The sequence below is a fragment of the Myxine glutinosa genome, chromosome 9 (genome assembly GCF_964187855.1).
Source record: "Myxine glutinosa chromosome 9, kmMyxGlut1.1, whole genome shotgun sequence".
NCBI lineage: Eukaryota > Metazoa > Chordata > Myxini > Myxiniformes > Myxinidae > Myxine > Myxine glutinosa.
The window spans coordinates 122,723,973-122,742,937 of record NC_136269.1 but is presented as its reverse complement, the minus strand read 5'-3'; the positions used below and the strand labels follow the sequence as shown (position 1 = coordinate 122,742,937).

The window sequence follows — 18,965 nt, the reverse complement described above, 5'->3', positions numbered from 1 at the left end:
AATGTTAGCTCTTTCACGAGCCTCGATATTGTATACAAAAAAAAAAAAAAAAAAAAAAAAAAAAAGGAAGAAGCAGATACACAGGGCAGCCTTATACAGTCTTACTTATTCCCTGGACACGGGCCCGTTCGCACTCAGACTCACTCACACGGGGTTTGTAGATGGTCGGGTTGAGGGTCCAAGGGTCCACAGCTTGTCCGGTCCCCGACTCGTACCGTGCAGATCGTGGAAGACGGCAGGCAGCTCTCCGCATGGCGGAGGCGCGAGGCGGACAATTATATATCGGGGAAAGGTAAGCGGCGATTATATGGCGTATGTAATACTTGTACCGGCGCCTTTATACGCGCTCCCGGTATTGCTATGAACAATGCGCCACTTCCCCACTGGTGTTACCAAGTGCCCTTCACCAACGCCCTTCTGCACAAGCCCTTCTCAATGCTGCAGTCCTCTGCAATGCGTGCCGCGCGCCAGCCCCTTGTAAAGCGCAATCAATCAATCAAGGCTTGTCGCCGCGCGTCTCTCCCTCTCGTAACTCTGCACACGAACCAAGCGCCTCTCCCTTAACCCATTCAGCAGAGGACCCCGGCTCATAACTCGTTTCCAACTCTGTTCAAGCTCTCTCTCTCCTCATAACTCGTTACACGAACCAAGCACCTCTCCCATCATAACTCGTTCATGTCCTCCTCATAACTGAGGTGGGGGCCTCGTGCCATGGGTTATATTGCCATGCCCAGCGAACCCTCTGGAATGTCCAGCCACACCCTGTCAGGCGATGTCGCCTCAACCCTGGTTGGCTGTTGAGGGCTTACCGGCTCCACCTTGATGGCTGCTTGATGTGGCCACACCCCCACCCCTGCGCTCCGCCCCCTTTTCGGGCCTTACCTCGTGGCCTTTGGGCTGGTTTGAGCGAGCAAGAGCAGCAAACGCTGCTGGCAGGCAAAGTGTAACAAACTGCGAGGGCGATGGAGTACAGACTGGATAGCGCTTAATGGCGTCGATTGAAGGGAGGCTGCAAAATGGACGAACGGGGCCTACTCTTATTTGTTTTACACAATGCAGATGCAACTATTGGGAATGGCCTTATCCTAAACAATAAACATATACGATGAAATAACTAACGTCCTAAGGTGACCTACGTGTTGCATGCGGCCTAACTATAGAGTGCAACCTTTAACCTTTAATGATGTTACCTGTGTGGGTTCTCAAAACCGCAACAATATATATATATATATATATATATATATATATATATATATATATATATATATATATATACAGTGGAACCTTGACTTACGAGTGCCCCAACTTACGAGTTTTTCGAGATACGAGCCGTCGCTCGGGCGGTTTATTGCTTTGAGATGCGAGCCGAGATCTGAGTTACGAGCTTTCGCCACCCGGTCACGTGGTTATCTTGCCGTGCAAGTACAGTATCTCTGTCGTATAGCGCTGCATTTTTGTTTTCGCATTTTGGTTATTTCGAGTTTACGCCGCCAGGTGGGTTCTGGTCACGTGGTTATCTTGCCGTGCAAGTACAGTACGTATCTCTGTCGTATAGCGCTGCATTTTTGTTTTCGCATTTTGGTTATTTCGGAAAATTTCTTAGTTTTAACCATGGGGCCTAAGAAAGTGAGTGGCAAGTGCAGTGCTGAGAAGAAGAAGAGGATGATGTGCTTGGATATAAAACACGCAATCGTCGAAAAACATGAGCGAGGTGTCGAGGAGGACGTATATAACGGCAGAGGAGAAGAGCATGCCAGGCCACAACTTGTGGATATAAAACACGCAATCGTCGTGTTTTATATAAAACTTGTGCTTGGATATAAAACACGCAATCGTCGAAAAACATGAGCGAGGTGTCGAGGAGGACGTATATAACGGCAGAGGAGAAGAGCATGCCAGGCCACAACTTGTGGATATAAAACACGCAATCGTCGTGTTTTATATAAAACTTGTGCTTGGATATAAAACACGCAATCGTCGAAAAACATGAGCGAGGTGCCGAGGAGGACGTATATAACGGCAGAGGAGAAGAGCATGCCAGGCCACAACTTGTTCAGAATGCCGGCGATAGCTCGCCTTCTCTTTGTGGAAAACACGGTGAGATCCTTAACATCCAACAACTAATGGGACGCAAACGGGGCGCCCAGTTTAGCGGTACACACATTGATGAATCACCCTGCCTGTGATTCACCCATGACAGGTTATAGCTGGGTCGGGATTCAAACCCAGGCTGGACAGTTTAGACTTTAGAGTCAAGTGTGCGTACCTCCAGTCCAGGCCATCCTGCCAACTTGTATGCTGCATACAGGTGAAATATAAAGCGTGAGATATTTTTATATATACTGTATATTTTAAAAAAAATTGGTGTGGTTTTTGGCGGGCTGGAACGGATTAATAGCATTTCAATGCATTTCAATGGGGAAATTTGATTTGAGATACGAGCAATTTGAGTTACGAGCTCGGTCACGGAACGAATTAAACTCGTAAGTCAAGGTTCCACTGTATATATATATATAATAATATATATAATATATATATATATATATATATATATATATATATATATATATATATATATATATATATATATATATATATACATATATATATATATATACTGTATGTATATATATATATATATATATATATATATATATATATATATATATATATATATATATATATATATATATATATATATATATATATATACATATATATATATATATATATATATATATATATATATATATATATATATATATATATATATATATATATATATATATATATATATTGTTACGGATCGCGGATTAGATGTTATTTACCGAGCGGTGGTATTGCCGCGACCTAACAGTTCCCCCGATTCTTCCCCAACTCACCCGATTCCACCCGAACGTTGGCCAAATTGCGCTACGCTAAATCAATGATTGGAAAGGACACAACGACTGGGATAAATGAAACGACGCAATGGGTACAGTTCTCAAGACCTCCGGAGGAGGGTATAATTACAGTGGGGGAGAAAAGGGGTAGATTACAAGGTAGTGAGGTAAAGGCACAGAAGAGATAGGCACTTAATTACAGTCTTATCTTTTCCCAGACAGACCACAGACAAACGGAACAAGGCTGACTTACACAGGGATTGATGGCAGGAAGGGACAGGCAGTCGATAGCACAAGGTGCACCTTGGCTCGGGGACAGGATCAAGCACGGTCCAAGAGATGCAGGGAGGCCTCACAGCGCTCGGAGGTGGCGTCTTTCTTTCTCCAAGCTCAGCGCACATCTGACGTCACCTCCCTCTTCCTGCGCATGCTCAGCGGGGAGTGACATGCCCTCGGCTGGTTGGCTCCGCCCCAGATGGGACCGGTCCGCCGCTTCCATTGGGTGCGGGGGTTACCGGGCTCCGCCCTTGACGAGGAGCTGACAGGGAGCCCCTATTTGGTAACCCCGTCGAGCACATGTTCGATGGCGGCTCGCTGGGAAGGCCTCATGCCCTCCCAACACCCCCTACCAACCAAGCCGGAGTGAGGACGCGCACTCCCTGTGCACGCCGCCGCCGTTGCTGTTGTTGTTGTTGTTGTTGCTGAACCGTGAGGAAGAGCTGCGGGGAGGTATTGGGAGGTCCTAAACTTCCTAACGGTGCCATACAATCACATTCTGGTGCAACGAAGGGTCAGAATTAATGGAAACGAGTCCTTAACTGACATAGACTAAGAATAACTAGCAAGATGTCCTATAGTTGTCTTACATGAGATGCGGTGAACCTGGGCACGACATTTAATGGGGGAAATAGGGGGAGGTCGGGTCTACAGAGTGTTGTTTACAGAAAATGGGACTAGGGAATGGGGGATTGGGGATAGTTGGGAAGTATTGAGGAAATAGGGGAATATTTACAAGCGGATATGGATGGATGCAAATCCCATATCCGCAACATTGCACCCTTCTCTACCTCGGGGCGTCCCGACCCGATAAATTTTTACCTACTTTAGTGTGGCACTCAGATGTAGTTCCCTCTACTATTAACTCAACCCTGAGTGCGACAGTTTTACAGATGTTCACAAATGAGTAAATATGTCCCCCTGCGACGTTGCACCCTTCTCCTAACAGAAACACACCCACAGGATAACCGAATCGCGGAAAGCATCCTCAAACTAAACATACAGCCGGTAGGGAGCATCATTTATACAAGACTGATATTTACACTACGATCCAGGACCTGTTCTTTGAGGAACACATGCAGATGTTATGCAAAGAGAGAGCACGCATGCCAGCATCGATACACCAACCCACGAGTGCCCTGTGGCCCTACGGCCTTTAATAATGTGCAGAGCACCCCGTCCAAGCACCAAAAGCACCACCCCATTATGCACAGTCAGCACCATCCGGTGCACCAATAAAGCGTTCAATAAAAAAAAAAGGCACAATCAAGTGTCCATGGTCACCGGTGGTGTCGCAGCCGGCCGATATTCTGCCGCTGGTCTTGCCTTCATGGAGTGCACTTGGCCTTCTGGCTTCTTTAGAAATAAAGAAAGGCGCCAACCGCGTCCATTTCTTAATTGTGGCCGTCAGGGGGCCAACTAAAAGTGGTTCACCTGTATGGCATAGGTGCCACGTTGACCCAGGTCCATCCACGGGTGGTGCTTGACCGCAAAAGAACTGCGGTCCATTGTGGGTGGCCACAAAAATTGCGGTCCATATGGTGTATCGATCCAGGCAGCAAGCAGCGGAAGTACAGGCCCACAACTGCGGAGCCAGCACCTCTCTCTCCTCTCTCTCTGCCCCAAAGCCAGATCCTCGGAGGTGGGAGACAAAAGAAGACAAGTGAGTAAGGTGGTAAGGGCGCAAAAGTGCACGCAATTCAAGGTAATGCACACTGGGGGCACATGGGAACCAGGTGAGACAGGTACGTTCCTACCGTACGCCCCCCCCCCCCACCAGGTAACCTACATTGCCCCTCCCTTACCCCTTACTGTATCCACAAAACACAACACTACCCATAAACATCTACTTTACACATCAACAACGTCCCTACTGTCTTCCCCGTTCCTCCCATAAACCAAATTCGTCTTCTCTCCCTCCTAACCAATCAAATTTGCCATTTCCAACTCTCATCAAAATCTGCCATCTCCAACTCAACATCAAAATCTGCCATCACCAATTCATCATCAGTCCCTCCTAAGGAGGGAGAGATGGAATCACCCCAATGTCTCATCCACGTCGTGATGCGTCTCACAAATCCACACAGCAATTCTCCTTTCCTGCAACACAGAACAAAGGAACACAGGTGTGGAGTCATCATCACCACCTCAGGTAAGTGGCTGCGTATGGTGCGACAGGTTCATCAATCCTAACTATTTCCTAAATGACTTTAACAACTTTACATTACCCGGGGTCTTTCCCTGCCAATCCATTGGCCAACTTACACTATGGGTTCTAAAAACCAATTCCCATTGACCAAACTGTGGTGCTTCTCAATTTGGGGTCTCACTCCCCCGATTCATCACTCGGTGCCCCCGCACAATTTCGGTGGCTGGGTCGTGTGACGCTCTTAGCTGGTCCGCCCACCTGCACACCTCCACCACTGTTGTTGCCTACCGAGCTCACCTGCTCCTCACCCTAACCTAACTAACTGGGGAAGGCCCTCTCGCACTCTCACCCCCTCAGTGCCCTCTCTGGCACGGGCTGCCCGATCCACACCCGGGATCCTCAGGCACCCACTGACACTATCGGCTCCCAGAGCCCACCTGCGGCCTCACCTGGCCAACATCTAACAGTGGCGGAGTGCCCAACCATTCACACTCATACTAACAGGCCACACGACCAGCCAATTTCACCACACCAATGCACCCATCCACAATACCATTCTGCATCCGCACCACAAATGCCAATATCCAACCACAATTTACCTATACCTTCTAACTATTCTTTAACTACCCTCCCCGGGTACTCGTGAAAAGGAGTCCACTCTTCCCCCATCCACACCTTCGCACCATGCACACCACTCCGTACCACTTACTCCAACTCTCTCCACACCACTCATTCTCTGCTCCATATATTCCACACACCAGTACTTGCACACCTGTGCTCTCATACTTGGTGCCGCCTGCACCCTTCTCTCCCCCAAGCGCATTCGCGCTGATCCACAACACTCACTACTCATACACTGCTCCACACACCTGTCCAGTTCTCACACAGCATCATCTCATCTAACTACTCCCCTCTGAAACTTGCGCTTCCCAGTCGTCCCTTTAAACTATTGCGCTCCCTCGTCATTATCATCCACTCTAATCTACCTGCGTCCCCTCTACAGGTATCCTTGTCACTAACTAACCTTAACGTTACCTAATGTTATCTTCGCTAGATCCCTACACACAATATCCTAACCCACCCGGGCTAGTTTTCACTGCCATACACCCCCTAATCTATAGCGCATTTGCCCCCCCCTCATGGGAAGGGTGGCAGGGATGCCACCCTTACCCACCGGGCCCATCGCTCATCAATCCCCCAGTCCTCTGGCACTAATAAGCCCCCCTTATTCAGAGGTACTGGGTCCCGCCTCGGCATCTAAAGCCGAGGCAATCCACGGGGGCGCCTGTTCGCCGGTGTAAGGCCTTATCCGGTCGGCGTGGACGATCCGAGGGAGGGCTCGTGGCCCCATTTTGATTTTTACCACCACGTCACAGACTTGCGACAGGACGACCCCCGGGCCTTGCCAGGGAGAGGTGAGTTTCGGGCACCTACCCTTCCTCCTCCGGGGATTGAAGAACCAAATCTTCATCCCCGGAGTGTACTGACTCCCCTGGCTCCGGTGGTCGTACCTGCGCTTCATCTTTTCCCCCGCCAGATGGAGTTGGCGGCGGGCGAAGGCATGGACTAGCTCCATGCCTTCCTCTAGGTGACGTGCGTACCCCTCCCTCGGCGGGTTAACCACTGTGTCTGGCACGGGACCGCATAGCAAGTCGGCGGGAGCCCGTAACTCCTGCCCATACATAAGCAACGCTGGACTGCATGCGGTGGCCCCGTGCTGGCTGGTTCGGTAGGCCATGAGCAAATAAGGGAGATGTTCGTCCCAGTCATCCTGACGGGTGGCAGTGAACAGTGCCAGTTGTTGGATTAAAGTTCGGTTGAATCTTTCCACCATCCCATCAGATTGAGGTCTTAAAGGCGTTGTTCTTGTTTTCCGAATTGACAGGAGACTGCACACATCTTTTAGCAATTTGCTCTCAAAATTTCGTCCCTGGTCGGTGTGCAACTCCTGTGGAATCCCATGCCGGCACACAAATCCTTCCACGAAGGCCTGCGCTACCACCCCTGCTTCTTGGTTGGGGAGGGCGTAGGCCTCCGGCCACTTGGTGAAGTAGTCCATCACAACGAGGATGTACTTATTACCTAGGCGGGTGCGGGGTAGTGGGCCTAGGATATCCATGGCCACCCGCTCTAGGGGGGCCCCCACCTGGTGTAATTGAAGGGGGGCCCTCATCCTCCGTGCTGGTCCCTTTTTGGCAGTACAGGCGTCGCATCTCCGACACCAGTCCTGTATGTCGCGCCCCATATTCACCCAATAAAACCTCCGGCGTACCTGCGATGTCGTCTTTGTCCTGCCCAAATGGCCACCGGGGCGGGTACCATGCACCTGTTGCAATATATCGGTCTTAAATTTATTTGGGACTACCACCAGCCAGGAAGTTTTATCAGAGGGAACCTCCACCCACTTGCGATACAAGATGTTATCCTTCAATTCCAGGGTTTTCCACTGAGCCCAATATGCCTTGGTCTGTGCCCCGAGGGGGGTGACCTCTTCCCCATTAGGTCTTTGCCCCAATCTCACCCATTCGTGCACCGGCCCCAGTACGGGGTCCTCCCGCTGGGCCGCGCTCCAAGCCAAAGTTCCGAATTCCTCATCTGCGGTTAGTGGCAAAATTGGCCCTCTCACCTGGGTTGCCCGGACGACGAGAATCGGGGCGGAATCGCCCAATTGCTCCCTCTTCTCGTGTCTCGCACAAAATTTACAGTTTTCCCCCAGACAAGGACGCCGAGAGAGTGCGTCCGCATTACCATGGGCCTTCCCGGCCCTATGGGCCACATCAAAATCGTACTGCTGCAACTTTTCCAACCACCTTGCAATTTGGCCCTCCAGTTCCTTGAACCGAAGGAGCCATTGCAAGGAGGAATGGTCAGTTCTAACCAAAAATTTCCGCCCGTACAGGTACGGGTGGAAATGGTTCATGGCAGCCAGCATAGCCAATAACTGCGAGTGACACAATAATTTCGCTCGGGCCTACTTAAGGCCCGACTATAGTAACCAATCACTCTCTCCACGCCCTCCTGTGTCTGAGACAAAACTGCGCCCAATCCTTCCTGGCTCGCATCCGTGTCCAGGGTAAATGCCCCGTTGCTAGTGGGGTAAGCTAGAAGGGGTGCGGATGTTAGACACCCCTTCAATTTTTGGAAGGCCTCGTGGCACTCCCGTGTCCAATTAAATTGCGTCCCCTTCTCCGTAAGCCGGTGGAGGGGACGGGCCAACTCCGCAAATTTCGCCACAAAGCGCCGGTAGTAGGAGCAGAGTCCCAAAAATCCCCGCACCTCCTTGATGGTACGTGGTGCGGGCCACTCCTCTACCGCTTTAATTTTGTTTGGGTCCGTTTTTACCCCCTCGCGGCCGATCACGTGACCTAGATAGGCCACCTCTCTTGCAAACAAAGTGCACTTACTCGGGTTCAGCTTCAACCCTGCCTGTCTGAGGCACCCGAACACCTGGTCCAAATTAGCTACTGCCTGGGGGAACGTTTTGGCATGTACTAGGACGTCATCCAGGTACACCAGGCATGATTGCCATGGCATGCCGCCTAGTACATGTTCCATCAATCTTTCAAAGGTGGTGGGGGCGTTACACAAACCAAACGGCATCACAGTAAACTGATACAGTCCCTTACCTGTGGAAAATGCCGTTTTCTCCTTCCCTGCCCTATCCATCTCCACCTGCCAATACCCACTCTTGAGGTCCAAAGTTGAGAACCAATTTGAGCCCGCAACGGCATCGAGGGTGTCATCAATCCTTGGCAGGGGATATGAGTCCTTGAGTGTCACGTTGTTTAGCTGGCGATAGTCCACGCAGAACCGCGTGGTCCCATCCTTCTTTTTGACCAGCACAACAGGTGACATCCAAGGACTTCCCGGAAGCTCGATCACGCCTGCGTCGAGCATTTTTTCAACCTGCTCGTCAGCTTCCGCCCTCTTGCTCCAAGGGAGCCGTCGGGCGGCCTGACGAATAGGCCGGGCCTCACCGGTGTGGATCTGATGTTTCACCAGGCCCGTACGTCCAATATCCTCGGTGGACAGGGAGAAGAGGTCCAAATGGGACCCAACCAGTTTGTGTAAGGCCTCCCTCTGGGTACCTCCCAACTCTACGCTACTACGATTTACCATCTCGCAAATGGGATCGGGCCAATTCCTACTTCTTATTGAAGGCTCCCCCCGGGGCCGGCTCGGCTGGACGTTCTCGCCCCTCACTGTCGCGACTTCCTCAACTGGGGTGCAGCCAGCTACCCTCGTGCCCCTTACTATAGTGCGTGGTTCTGTACTTATATTTATTACTCGGACGGCCACTACCGGTCCGTCCGTTTTTACAAGGGTGCGGCCCACGATTAAACCCGGTATGGACTGCGCTGCCACCGGTTCGACCAGGCCGCAGGACTCCTGCCATGTTGGGCGAGCTGCCCACCGGGCCGGCACTATCGTCTCGGCCCTTGGGGGAATGGTCACGGCCTCGGAAGCCTCCAGCTCCGCTCTCTCGGCCGTGCTCACTCCCCCTAACGGCAGCTCTTCTACTCCCACCTGCAGGATCCCCCGGCACAAGTCGATTTTACAACTGCTGGCAGTCAACAAATCCAACCCTATTAAACATGGGTCGCACACCTCCGCCACCCAAACATCTATCTCCCTCCTTACCGACCCTAACTTGAGGGTCACAGAACCACGCCCTATGATCGGGGCCGTTACCCCGGTAGCAAGTTGCAAACTATAATTTTGCAGGCGCTGGATCTTATCCCAGCCACCTGCGCTCGAATCAAGGACCACAGGGCTGATGATCGTGGCGCTAGCTCCTGTGTCCACTACGGCGTCTACCCCCACGCCGGCAATTTTGCATCTGATTGTCAGGCTACCGGTTCCAATCTGGCCACAATAAATGACCTGTCGCGTCAATGAGGGCTCTCCTCCATCCTCTTCTGCCGAACACCGCCCTACGTGCCCGACACCTTCTAGTTTCCCGGGGTCTGGCGGGGGGGTGTCTGGGGTCGGCTAACCCGCTCCCCCCTGGGCGGAGTTGAGGACCTCAACCGCCGGGGATCATCCCGGCGCGTGGCTCGACAGTGCCGCGCCAGGTGACCCAGACGGTTGCAAGTATAGCACCTCACCTGATAAGGTGCTTGTCTCCGGAATTCCAAATCCCCCCCCCTGAAGGTCCGAATTGGATTACCCGCTCGTGGTCCACCGCGGGCCACCTCCGGGGCCGCCTGCCATGGTCCAGGTCCCGCCAGGCGCTGGTCCACCAGCCTCCGGACCATGCCCGCCAGGTCAGGACTCACGTCGGGGGCGGGCCCCCTAAGGGGTCCGCCCTCCATCGGGGGTCCCACCTGGCGGACCGCCATTGCGTGACGCTCGCTCCCCCGGGCCAGGGGCCTCGCTGCTTCCCAACGGGCTGCAGCGTCAGCCGCCTGGCTCAGAGTCTGCGGGCGCCACATGGCGAGCTGTTGCCGGAGCTCAATATCCGGGAGGGCCTGGATAAAATGGTCCAGCGCCAGGCTTTCCCGGGAATCCGCTGCCATGTTAGCATGTGCGATCCCCACTGCGCGGCGAATGTCGTGGGCAAGTTCCCCGATGGCTTCCTGGGGCTTGCGTTTTCGCAGCGCGAGCTGAGCTTTAACAAGCTCGCTCTGCTGTTCAATGCTGAATCGATTAATTAGGGCGTCGCGGAGGGCTGGCAGGGTGAGAGCACCCGGTGGTAATGCCGTCAGCACCTCCGCCGCCGCGCCGCGCAATGCGGCCACCAGGTGTACTCCACCTTCGTCCTCACCCCAACCGTTGCCCTTACACACACAGTCAAACTGCGCCAGGTACGCGCGTAGATCACTCTTGCCGTCATACGGCGCGAGTGGGACCTTGTGGGACCACCTCGTATGCGAGTCGTTGCTTGCCTGCCGGACCCCGTGCGTCGCCCCTTGCGGGGTCAGCGCGGGGCCGAACCGGCCGGGCCCCCCACAATACATTACCCCCAAGGGGCTCTCGTGCCTCCCCTGTCGCTCTAAAAACTACCCCTGTTGGTGTCGATGCATGGGTCACACTTCCGCAACCCGCTACCCATTCCATACCACCACAACCTTGCTCACTCACACCTCGCACCTCTCCCATCACCGGATCCTCTCGCTCGCACCCTCGCTCCATACCCTCCGGACCAGCCATACACCTCACTCTTGGCCTCTCACGAACATCCGGGTCCATCTCGACCCCCAAGCTTATTAAATCACCTGGCGCATCATACGCACGACCATATTGGTCACCACTTACACCGGGTCCTCTTTCTCTTCGCTTCTCCTCCATCACCTGCGAATCCCTCATCCGGTTAATGAGCACATCATCACGATCCGAACACAGACTTTGGACCAATTCTTTTACTTCCTCCTTTATCTCTTTCTTATCCTCTCTCCGTCGCTTCTTAATTTCGCTCACCCCTTCTTCCACTTCTTCTAATTTCTGCTTCACCTCTTTCATCTCCTCGTGCGCCCCCTTAAGTTCTTCCTCTAACTCCACCTTATTTTTTTCTATGTGCTCCCGCACCTCCCGCTCTTTAACCTCCATCACCTCTACCACCTTGTTCATTTTCCTCGTCAGGTCCTCATGTACCGTCTGACACTCTTTTTAAATTACCCCTACGTCCTTTTTCATCTCCTTCTGTGTCGATTTTAAACCCTCTATTACCGCTGTGTTCTTCTTTACCTGGTCCCCCAACTCCTTTTGTCCCACTGTCAGTTGTTCTACTCCCAGCGTCAACTCCTCTATACCACCTTGCAATTTTACAGTCCCCTTTCTCACCTCCTTCTCCATGCGCTCCTTACAGTGCCTCACCTCCTCGCGCACTCCTCCGACCTCCTCACTCACACCTCTTCTGATCTCCTCTCCCATCACTTGCATCTCCTGCCCAGATGCCACCCTCATCTGCTCCATTTCCTCCCTGTGAGCATCCAATTTAGTTTCTACCCCCATTCTGACCCCCTCTATCTGCTGCCCCATTTTTTAACTTCCCTTTCCGCTTGGTCCCTCATGTCCCTCAATTTGCCTTCCATACTGTTTTCTAACCCCTCTAACCCCTTTTTCATCCCTTCCATTTGATTCTCTTGAGCGGCCATTCTGTTTTCTACCCCCGTTAACCCCTCCTGTATTGCCCCTAATCTATTGTCTAATCCCTCTATTCTACTCCCTAACCCTCCGATCTGGGCCCCCATGTCATTCCTTAAACCCCCGATCTGGTTTCCCATGTCATCCCTCAATTTCTCGCTATTGGACCCCATCCTTTGTTCTAACCGTTCCCCCATTTCTCCCATTTTGCCCCCCATTCTGCCCCCCAATCGCTCACTATCAGCCCTCATTTGCTCACTATCAGCCCTCATTTGCTCACTCTGAGCATCCATCCGATTCCCCAATTGCTGACTATTAGCCCTCATCTCGTCCTTCTGCAGGTTGAGGGACGCCTGCATTTGTACCATAAATTTCTCCATGAGGGCCTGCATTTGGGCCATCCCTCCCACTTGTGCAGCGGGTGCGGCCGCCGTAGCCATGTGCGAGGCGCCATTTTGCGCGCCCGCAACCTCGTGCGCGAGAGCGCCATCTTGCAAACCTGCCGCCCTCACTGCTTCGCTCTCCTCATGTCCCTCAATTTGGTCCTGGATCGACCCTGCCTCACTCTCCTCTACCGGAACCCAGCCGTCTTGATCTGCCATAGCGCGACTTTCAAAATTCGGGTTTTCCTTTTAAAACAAAACAATTTCCAACTGCTTGTAATTTTGAGCGCGTTAAGCGCGCTTCGGGCCTCGTATCTCACTCCTCGACACCAATTGTTACGGATCGCGGATTAGATGTTATTTACCGAGCGGTGGTATTGCCGCGACCTAACAGTTCCCCCGATTCTTCCCCAACTCACCCGATTCCACCCGAACGTTGGCCAAATCGCGCTACGCTAAATCAATGATTGGAAAGGACACAACGACTGGGATAAATGAAACGACGCAAGGGGTACAGTTCTCAAGACCTCCGGAGGAGGGTATAATTACAGTGGGGGAGAAAAGGGGTAGATTACAAGGTAGTGAGGTAAAGGCACAGAAGAGATAGGCACTTAATTACAGTCTTATCTTTTCCCAGACAGACCACAGACAAACGGAACAAGGCTGACTTACACAGGGATTGATGGCAGGAAGGGACAGGCAGTCGATAGCACAAGGTGCACCTTGGCTTGGGAACAGGATCAAGCACGGTCCAAGAGATGCAGGGAGGCCTCACAGCGCTCGGAGGTGGCGTCTTTCTTTCTCCAAGCTCAGCGCGCATCTGACGTCACCTCCCTCTTCCTGCGCATGCTCAGCGGGGAGTGACACGCCCTCGGCTGGTTGGCTCCGCCCCAGATGGGACCGGTCCGCCGCTTCCATTGGGTGCGGGGGTTACCGGGCTCCGCCCTTGACGAGGAGCTGACAGGGAGCCCCTATTTGGTAACCCCGTCGAGCACATGTTCGATGGCGGCTCGCTGGGAAGGCCTCATGCCCTCCCAACACCCCCTACCAACCAAGCCGGAGTGAGGACGCGCACTCCCTGTGCACGCCGCCGCCGTTGCTGTTGTTGTTGTTGTTGCTGAACCGTGAGGAAGAGCTGCGGGGAGGTATTGGGAGGTCCTAAACTTCCTAACGGTGCCATACAATCACATTCTGGTGCAACGAAGGGTCAGAATTAATGGAAACGAGTCCTTAACTGACATAGACTAAGAATAACTAGCAAGATGTCCTATAGTTGTCTTACATGAGATGCGGTGAACCTGGGCACGACATTTAATGGGGGAAATAGGGGGAGGTCGGGTCTACAGAGTGTTGTTTACAGAAAATGGGACTAGGGAATGGGGGATTGGGGATAGTTGGGAAGTATTGAGGAAATAGGGGAATATTTACAAGCGGATATGGATGGATGCAAATCCCATATCCGCAACAATATATATATATATATATATGTATGTATATATATATATACATAAATATACCCCACATAGGTTAATAATATTGCCCTTTCGCTTCTGTGTGGTGGGTGTACTAGTGTTACAAAACATATATTTACTATTCAGTGGCAGTTCCATAACCAACTGTAACGACACTCAGTAGAGAGCATACCTCCGCTAGGTGAACAGTTCACATTTAGTATCCTAGAGTAGAGCAGAAAATCACAATACAGAATCACATTTAATGAAAATAATCCGTCCACAACTTTTTGAGATATCTTGTTCATAAACAAACAAATCAAGAGACAGACAGACAGGTGTGAAACATAACCTCCATCCACCTTTGGTGGCAGAGGTAATAATTTAAGGAATGATGACGGAAAGTGCATATTTACAGCACACGTTGTATCAAACTCAAACCTCCACTGTGCTAACCAATACTGTGGTAAAAATTTCCACACTCGCGGTAACGATGTTTTGGAACACAGGAGTTGTGGCCTTACTCACAATCTGGTTGAACGGATAAAGTTGGACCGTCTTCCAATTCTCCCAAAACACGGCATTTTTTCTGACTGTGAAAATACGGAAACTTCCTTATTGGTCGATGCAACAATACTGATTTCTGTATGCATATGGAAGAGTTTCACCCCTGCACATTGTTTTATGGGAATTGCGATAAAACAAATAGTTCAGAAGAAAAGCAAATGTTACCATTAACAATGCGTGTTGTATCGTTTGCAGAAGTGATTGTCATCACCACCAGTTTCATGGTTATTTTGCAACGACTGTGTTCGCACACACAGTGCGATTCACACCATAATCATCCCCAGCATAATCTCCATAGCAGCAGCTGTTGCCATCAACAACACAATTGAGGTATTGTTATTTTTACATCCACTTGGTAACAATCCCAAAATCAAGTCACTTGATTCCAAAACTTTTGTTCATAACCAGCGTGGAAAAAGAGTTCACTTGAAGAAAGGAAAGCCACATTGTAAGCCTGTCGTTGCTGTTGTTTGTTTTGCAGATAATAATTGTGTTCAAGAAACCTTTGCAAATTGTGAAAGCCATTTACAAGTCCCATCATTCAAGGAATGGAAAATCTCAAGAACCTTTAAAAATACTCCAACGAAAGTTTGATCCCGAGTTTCTGAGACGAGTTCCACAGGGTTATGAGGTTAGACCAAGAAATAATCGGGATCGTTACATTGCATACCATTGGGGATGAAAATGGAAACGATGGAAGAAGCATCTCCATGTGTTGATGGAATGGATCAACGTTGCGTCCGGCGGAATTGACATCATAAGGGTCTCTCCATTCGGCACTAGTGGGTGTATGCCTTGTATCACCTTGTTCACCTCCCTTAAATCCTGTACAAACCTCCATTTATCTTTCGTCGGCTTTTTTACTGGCAAAATTGGTGTATTACATGGGCTGTTAGTTTCCACGATAATCTTCTGCTCCACTAGGGATCGAATTACCGGTGCTATACCTTCGTCGGCCTCGGGTCGTAGTTTATACTGTTTCACGTTTGGCAAACGCATCCCCGGCTGCACTGATATCACTAAAGGTTCGGCGTCTCGCATCCGTCCAACCTCATCGTCGCACCGAGGCCATAAGTCGTCGGGCACCTCCGCCAGGAGGTAGTCTGACTCACCCGGGTCCGTAAGCACTGCCCTCATGGCATAGGTGCCCTTAGGGGGCAACTCTGCCTCTTCGAACACTCCATCCCTCAGTTGTGTCTTAATGTCAATCGAGAACCCTTCACCGTTATTGAGCCGTCTCACAGTCCAGCGGCCCCTCTTAAACCAATAACCTTGTAAGGGAACTTCCTGTAATCGCCCCACCATCCAACCTACACTTTCCGGCGGCCACCCCTTGGCAGTAGTGAGGGTAACATGGGCGGCCGCTCCTGCGGGGTATTGGGTCAACGCACGCTGACTCGCGGATAGGATTACCTCGATACCTATCCCCTCACGGCCGATCCATATCCGTGATAAGTGTAGAGGCGTGCGCTTGCCCAGCTTTTCCTTAACCTTCTCTCGATAATCCTCGTCCTCGCCCTTTGCATCGTAATACGCCGTGCAATGGGGTGGATTATCCCTTAAGTGTTTTATCGAAATTTGGTGCAGTTGTAGCCAATCTCGCAGAACTGGACTGTCCAAACACACATTATCTATGATATGCGTCCAAGTAGCCAGAGCCCCTTCGTCCAAGCGCCACCAATATGCGGTGGGGCCGGGACGAGACAATGCCATCATCAACGAGTCGTGTTTAGATTCCGCGACATCTACGAAAACTCCCTGCTCTGTACATGAAATTTGACAGCCCAATCGGCACAATAAGTCCCGTCCCAGCAAATTTGTTGGGGCGGTAGTGGTCATCAAAAAAGCATGTTTAGCCTCTAGCGGGCCGCATGTTACTCGCACTTCCTCCGAAATAGGAAGCGCTTGGGGTAAGCCCGAAACGCCCATTATTTGAACGTTCCTCGCCGTGGGGCGCAAAGATGGCAGTTGCCCCTCGTTAATTGTACTGCGGGTCGCGCCCGTATCGACAAGAAACTCTAATTGTCTCCCGTCTACGTCCAGCGTCAAGGTCGGCTCCTCTGCCGGCGTCATGGTCAAGAGAGGACACTCCTTAGGCGACCCGCTAGCGTCCCGTCAATAGGCCCCGCGATGGCCCTGGTACGGAAACCCCCTACGAGCACTTGGGCAATCGCGTCTCCAGTGTCCCATTTGCTTGCAATAGAAGCACGGTTCCTGCGGAACCGGCGGTGTGGAGGGCACAGGTCGTCCCTCTACGGCACCCCTTCCACCCAGCCGTCGGTCTGGCGGCCCCCACTGTGACTGGTTTACTTGTTGCCATTGCGGCAGACCCCGAGGCGGGGCCCAGGTCCCCTTCGCTTCATTCTGCGTCCCACTATTGGGGGGTGGTCCAGGGTTTTGGAGAAGGGGTCTTGGTGGATACCAAATTTGGGGAGGGGGCCCTGGTACGGTCCAAATTTGAGGGTTTTGAGGAGGAGGGGGAAGAGGGGGTGGTATTGCCCATTGTTGTCTTATCTCGTCCATGTTAATTCGTCCATGGTCGTCTTGGTCGGTACAACCGTCGCAGTCGTTGCCTTCATGGTGGGCCCACTCTCCGTTGGGGGATTGGCCCTTATAGAAAGGCCAATCCCTCCAGGGGTCCTCATAACTCCGGACGGGCCCCCACTTCTGGCACTGATCGCGTATGTGGCTCTGACTCCGATCCCCCTTTTTCTTTTGATTAAGTTGAGCCCGTTTCTCCTGGACATACATTTGCAATATTTCCTCTTTAATATCCTTCTCCTCTAAGGAGGAACCCGGGCATTGTTCCAGCTTGTCGCATAAATCGTTGGTTGTCATTCCCTTCCAGCCGAAAAGGACGGACTGTACCTGTTTCTTTAATGTTGGCCGGAGCCCCTCTATTAAATATTGGTTAACCAATGGGTTGGGTAGTTCTGTCAGCAGCATCGGGCCCAGTCCTCCCCAGCGCGCGATGGCCCTTTCCAACCTTTCCCGGTAATCTCCAATTGATTCTCCTGCCTTTTGTTTTATGGCCCCGATCTTTCCCCAATCCGGACCTCCTGCTGGCAACAGCGCCTGCTCAATAGACTCTAGCAGCCGGACCTTTAGATCACCCCATTGCCCTTGTGTTATCTGGGGGTTTGCACCCACCGCCCTTGGGTCAGCCATCGGCCACTGTGCTCTTTGCTTAGCCTTATCCCATACCTTGGGTGGGAGCACGGAAGTTCCCATATGAGTTATATCTCGAAAGTCACAATCGCCATGCTCGCATGTGATCCAATTCGCTATGGTCGGTGCTATCTGTCGTGGGTCCTCGATGAGCAAATGTTGAATCCTTTCCCGCATCACCGTTAAGGCGGATTCCTTCCATGGTACCCTTTCTCGAACCCCATGACCTGCTGCATCAACTCCGATAACTTGTAGGGGGCACAGTTTTTCCCCCTCTGTTAATTCCGGGCATTCCTTCAATGGGGGGTATAGACTAGACATTCCGGTGGTGCGGGGGGGTCTCGTTCCAATCATAGCCTACCAGCGAGGGGTATAACCCGTCCTGTCCCATTGGTGGCGGGAACCCTGCGATGTCGGTCCCGTTATCTATCCCGTTAGCCCTGAGCTGTACAAACGGATTTCCCTGGCTCGGATGGTTCTGGGGGGTAACGACCTTCGTGCCGTGGGGTGTCGGCCCCTGGGGTAACTGGGGCGTGATGGTAGCGGGGTTGCAGGGAGGTGGTGGCGGGGGCGCAGAAAGGATAGGTGGCGCCTGAAGCCCCGGGACAGAGCTTAGGTCTGGGGCTGGGGAGGGTAGATTGGTTACTACCTCCCCTACCGCGGGGTCTGGGTTTTCAACGAGCGGCATCAGTCGCGCGTTAGCCTGCCTCTCTATTTCCTTAACCGCTTCATCCTGCATTTTATTCACCTGTTTCCTCAGGCCCTTGAGTTTTGATACCTCACCGGCCAGGCTGGCCTGTTTCGACCTTGCCTGTCGCTTCATCGCTTCTTCCTTCCACCAACCAAAGACTTTCCAATAGTCAGGCGGGAAGTGTTTCGTGTCCTGTTCTAACTTTTCTAATGCCCCATACAACGCGTCCAATTTTTCCAGCGCAAAAGACCCTCCTTCGGGCCACGGTTCACCTAGATCCTTAGTCAGCGCAACCCATGACTTCCCTGGTCT

The 18,965-nt window shown here is 51.9% G+C and overlaps 1 protein-coding gene across 1 annotated transcript in view; it reads left to right on the top strand.

Annotated features, from left to right (window-relative positions):
* LOC137434986 (uncharacterized) overlaps nucleotides 1-18,965 on the top strand; it is a 98,914-nt gene that overhangs the window by 69,813 nt on the left and 10,136 nt on the right. Inside the window, exons 6-7 of the transcript XR_013624601.1 lie at nucleotides 14,990-15,124; nucleotides 15,276-15,425. The gene's annotated coding sequence lies outside the window, so the exon portion shown is untranslated. The remainder of the gene's footprint in view (nucleotides 1-14,989; nucleotides 15,125-15,275; nucleotides 15,426-18,965) is intronic.